Source organism: Triturus cristatus, chromosome 3_2, assembly GCF_964204655.1.
Source record: "Triturus cristatus chromosome 3_2, aTriCri1.1, whole genome shotgun sequence".
NCBI lineage: Eukaryota > Metazoa > Chordata > Amphibia > Caudata > Salamandridae > Triturus > Triturus cristatus.
The window spans coordinates 418,378,910-418,384,909 of record NC_140584.1 but is presented as its reverse complement, the minus strand read 5'-3'; positions in this window follow the sequence as shown (position 1 = coordinate 418,384,909).

Genomic DNA, 6,000 nt, shown 5'->3' with positions numbered 1-6,000 from the left:
TACACCGGATTTACTACACTAGGGTGACGTTATATAAAATGGGAAGCTCAGACAGTCAGCTCTGCCTACGACAGTGTGGGGCAACAGGTACATTTTACCATACATTGTGGGAATGTCCTAAAATAGTGACATATTGGGAGGCAGTGATGTCCACAATAATGAATGTAAGTGGGGCCCCGGTACCTCCGGAGCCTATGAGAGGTCTTCTGAATATCTGGAAGGCCACAGACCTCAACAATGCAGCACAAACATGAGCGACACTAGGTATAACTATAGCCAAGTGGAACATTGCAAAATAGGGGGGGCACGAAGTACTCCCACCATAAGGAACTGGAGTAAGGATATGGATATGGCGTTGGCGAAAGAGCGGTGTACATACATAGGGGGTGCCCTATGAAGTGGGAACAGGTGTAGGGAAAGTGGAATGCCTTCAGAGGCAACATATGTGCACTGCCGACCAACGATTTATCAATGGACAACAGTGATCGAATCAAGGACTACAGAATGACGGGGGGCGCTAGAGGGCGCCAGTCCGCCATGGCCGCACATTTGTGAGGCTCTCATCAGCCGGGCGCTTCGCAGCTCCATAAGTCCATCCTACATCGAGGGATCGCCATTCTGCCCAGCTCGATTTGTGGGGCTCAGGCCAGTGAACACCCCCACCGACTTGTGGCCCAATCTGTTCGGCGGTTCGGCTGCGGCGGCGGCCGGAACTTCCCGCGGCCAAGGTTGCTGTGCGGCTGGAGCGCAGAGGCCGGCTACATCGCGTACGCCGCAGTGGGGATCCGGCGTGCGAGCCAGGCCGCGCGACGAGGCCGCTGCGAGGGGAGGAGATCGGCACCAGGTGACCAAGCGGAACCCGCCGTGGAGCATAGAGCCGGTAGACAAAGGCAGACTGGAGATATGCAGGGAGCTGCTGGACAAGAGGCTGCCGTCTAGTAACGGCCTTCAGCTGACGGGGCCACCGTGGAGAGATCCTGTGTGGCGCGATCTGACTCCGAGGGCGGTGAGTGACGCGGACTCCTGCTGCCCCCCCCCCCGAGATTGCTGACAGGACTTACCTGTCGTTTGGCTCCGATCTGGTCCCCGAGGACGGGGGTGGCTGGGCGAGGTGTCCTAGCGGGATGCAGTGGTCGCGTGCGGCCCTTGGCGCCTCGCGAAGGAGCGGCGCGGCGGGGCCTGCGCTTGGCTCTCCCCCTGGCCTGGCGCCCCTGACGGAGGGTAAAATGCAATGCTGACCGGGAGGTAGAATCGTCGCCTGCACTGACGTGAGCAGTTGGCTGGATACCTTTGTGGACGCTGCATAGCTGGGGCGGCCCCCGGAAAGCGTGGTCTTGATGCTGTAAGGTGCCCCTGCTTTCGAGGCACTGAATTGGAGGGCTCTCCCTAGCTCCATAAATCGCTGGACCCATCGCTTTGCGGCCATTGACTGCGCACCCTGGCGGGAGGAGTTTAAAGGACTGTCCTGGTACCACAGGGTTCGGTACGCCTAGGTATTGCCTGTCAAAGGGAGACTGATCTGACTCAGGCTGAGTCCTTGGCGGCCATCATGGGGAAGGCGGACGCCAAGCAATCCCGGCTCCCGTTCGAATCCCAAAAAAAAAAAACACCTCGGGCCCCGCCGCCGGGAGATGGCGATTCTGATGGAGGTGACAGCGAAGAGGTGGATTGGAAGGCACTCCTTCTGAACATGCAGACCAGCCTCACCTACATTGATTCCAAGATCGACGGCATGTCTCGTCGCCTCGATTCCGTAGTACACAGACTTGATCAGCAGGAAGAGCGGTCTAAGGAGGCTGAACAGCGGATCTCGGAGCTAGAAGATGGGGCATCGACCACCCAGTCCAAGGTTTCGCAAATGGAAAGGTTACTAAAAGTAATCGCCGACAAGAACGAGGATTTGGAGGCGAGATCACGCCGCAACAACGTACGCCTTCTTGGTCTGGTGGAGACTACCTCCGTAGGGCGAATGGAACTTTTCATTGAAAAACTCCTGTCTGACCTCTTTGGCGCAGATGCCTTCTCTACGCAGCTGGTGGTGGAGCGGGCTCATCGCACCTTGGGCCCCCGTCCGGTGCCCGGAGCACCCCCGCGGCCTGTGATCATCCGCTTCTTAAACTACAGAGATCGGGACACCCTACTCCGCCTAGCCAGGGAAAAGCAACCTGTCCTCTTTGAAAATACCACGCTCTCTTTTTTCCCGGATTTTACACAGTCAGTGCAAGATGCACGTCGTAAATTTGGACCGGTCAAGAAACGACTGCTTCAAACCGGACTTCAATACTCCATGCTATACCCGGCCCGGCTTCGGGTGGTCCATCATGGTAAGCCCCATATATTTCAGGATCCGGCTCCGGCTGAACTATTTCTGAAGGACTGCAAAAAGTCTCCTGAACCCACCCGATCCCACTTGGAGAGGGCGAGGTCCCGATCACCCACTTCTGCCCCTGACTGATATGGGATGTCTAGCTGTTACCATGTTCCAATATTGCTATTGTTATGGGTTGGCCTTGCTATGCCTATGTCCTTCGTTCAAGTTGCAATGCTGGTTACACAACTATCTATGAGCATTGCTCCTTTATGGTTGAGCTACTACCTGTTAGGCCCTGATGGCTTCGATGGTCTCTCGATGTGTTTAAATTTGCTTGTGCCCTGGCCTTGACCCCCCCTCCCGCAATTTCCGCTGGGCCTTCAATCCAGAGGATAGCGGGTGAGATATCGGGGGAGTGGGATGGCCGGCCTGGACCCCTAGTGTTCCCCTCTTGGGTGTTCCCCAATAAGTACATGACAGGACATTGTAGGGTTGTACGGGGTGGGGAAGATGCCCGACATGATTGGGATGTCGGAGTGGGTCGGTGGGTGGGATTTCAAGGGAATGTTTTGAGGTTGTTATTGTTTTTCAGCATGAGCACTGCGCATATACTTGTCGAAGTAGCACAGTATGCCACCTTCACTAGACAACTACATCCATGGACTTGCTGCCAGTTGGGCCTCTTAACCCATACTCTGTCTATTAGCGAATATGACCCGCACCGCGTGCACTGAGCTGGGAGGGGGAGGGCTGCTCACAGCTATCACCTGGAATGTAAGGGGGCTGGGGAATCCGAGGAAACGCCGGCAAATCTTGGGTGCATTAGACAGGTTGAATGCTCAGGTGGTATTTCTTCAAGAGACCCACATGGATCCCCTCCGCACGGCTACCTTTGCTGCCAGATGGGCAGCCCACTCGCTTCATGCACCTTACTCGTCTTATGCGAGAGGCACTACCATCCTAGTCAACAGAGGTATTCCCTATGTTCCCCTGGGCACCACAGCAGATCGCGAGGGTCGATATTGTATAGCGTGGGGAAGGATAGGTATCGAGACTATCACCCTGGCCTGCTCTTATGGCCCCAACTGCAATAACCCGAGCAGTTTCATGGCTCTCTGGAACAAGATCAGAGAAGTGGGCTCCACACACCTCATTTGGGGGGGGGACTTCAACGCTGTATTGGACCCCGCTTTGGATAGGTCGAACCCATCTATACACCACTACACTAATACACATAGATACCTGAGGGACATTTGCGACACTCAAGATGTCGTCGATACCTGGCATCACTTACACCCGACTTCCCTGGAAGGCACGCACGGGAATACTGCACATGCAACATGGGCCAGACTAGACTACATTATGGTGAATAGGGCCTTGGCCCCCTCCCTGGTAGAGGTGCACCATGTAGGCCGTACATACTCCGACCACTCTCCGGTGCTAGCCAAGTTTCGCTTACCGGATATAATGGGTAGACCCCCGACGTGGCGACTCCAACCCAACATCTTACTTGATGAACTGTTTCGAGCCAAATTGTGTCAAGAACTAGAAGATTTCATATCCTGTAACAAGGGATCGGTAGACCGGGCGGCCACTTTCTGGGAAGCACTGAAGGTCACAATACGGGGGTTCTGCATCTCTAAGAGCCCCGGGGTACTGAGAGCCCTGCGAGATACATTACGTAAACTGGAATCCACACTCCACACCCTGGAAACCAGCCCTGACTATGCCGACAACACAGATGCACAGGCAAAGTACCGCGAAACGCTATCAGACTACACTTCCACCGCTGAAAGAGAGGTGAATTTCCGGGGCAAGTACTTTAAGGCTCGTATGTACGGAGAGGGGGAGCGACCCGGTAAATCACTGGCAGGAGCGATCCGCCCGCCGCGGGGCTCCAATTTTGTGCTGGAGCTGGAGGGGGAGGATGGGACTCCTATACGTGATACACACTCGCTTTTGGCGGCCTTCACTACACACTACTCTACGCTATACTCTACTACTACGGTCGGCGCACTGGACATGGACGACTACCTTAGGGAGCTCACACTGGGCTGGCTCTCTGACCGTCAACGGGAGTTTCTGGCGGAACCGATAGGCCTGGACGAGGTTAGGGATGCGATCAATCAGATGGCACCGGGGAAAGCCCCGGGGCTGGACGGGCTGCCCATGGATTTCTACAAGGCGTTTATTGATATCCTAGCTCCGGTACTCCGAGAGGTATTCATGGAGGCACATGAGTCAGGCACGCTTCCTTCGTCTATGCAGGAGGCTCTGATTACCTCCTTATTAAAGCCTGGAAAACCACCCCAATACTGCGACTCTTATTGTCCTCTCTCGTTAATTAACTGTGACGCCAAAATCCTGACTAAAATACTAGCTAATCGTTTGCAGTTATTACTGGGAGGCCTGGTGTTGTCGGATCAAGCGGGATTCGTCCCTGGTAGGGCCACCTCCAATAATCTCCGGACGCTATTTTCCATTATGCATAATGTAGACCCGGATTTGCCATTGGTGGCGGTTTTTTTAGACGCCACCAAGGCCTTTGACTCTCTGGAATGGGACTATCTTCACTGTATTTTACGCAATATGGGAATGCCTCTGGGTTTTACGCGCTGGATTGATATCCTATATGACCGGCCGGTCGCTAGGGTGGGGTTGAATGGGCGGATATCGGACGCCTTTGTGGTGTTGCGGGGTACTCGCCAGGGATGCCCCCTATCTCCGCTTCTGTTTGCGGTAGCGATGGAACCCCTGGCAGCCCGGCTCCGTCAGCATCACCGAGACAAGGCTCTGCGCTGTCTTCAGCGAGAGGTCCTCATATCCTTATACGCGGATGACATCACGCTATACATCCGTGATCCCGCTACCAACCTCAATCCTATCCTCCGGGAGTTTATTCGCTTTGCGGGTATGTCTGGTATCCATATCAACAGGGGAAAATCCACTATATTTCCGCTGACTGCAGCCGCTCAACCGTTTCCTTTGGACTACCCCCTACGGTGGGACATGGATGAGGTTCGCTACCTAGGCATACTTCTCTCCCATGACCGCGAAGAGCTAATGCGGATGAACTATGGCCGTACGTTTGACCGTATCCAGGCCTGCGTGTCCAGATGGATCACGCTGCCCCTCTCTTTTGCAGGCCGCGCATCCCTGATCAAGATGGTGGTTCTTCCGAAACTCCTGTACCTCTTCATGAATATTCCCTATTACCCAGGCAAGTCCTTCTTTCAACTTCTGAGGTCTGAGCTTATTCGTCTGGTCTGGGGAGGAAGGAAGCCACGTCTTCGTTGGGAGGTGTTGACTCGTCCGTTCGCGCAGGGAGGGCTCAACCTGCCGGACTTTGAGATGTACTTTCATAGTGCACAGGCCCACTACATTCATCACTGGATTCGCCCCACTCCTTTCATGCCACAGACGGCTGTGGAACACTGGCTGGTTGCGCCTATCCCACTGGAGGGAGCGATACTCAGTACACCAGAGACGCGTGCGGCGTACCGCACCACTATTTCGAGCTTCTGGCGTGGCGATATATTGCGAGGATAACCCACACACCGCTGCTTTATTCTCCGTTGCTTCCCCTGGCATACCATCCCCTCTTGCCCCTTTTACAGGAACAACTGTTCAAAAACTTTATGGCCAAATTCCACATTACAACATGGGGGGACCTCTATCATGACGGCCAA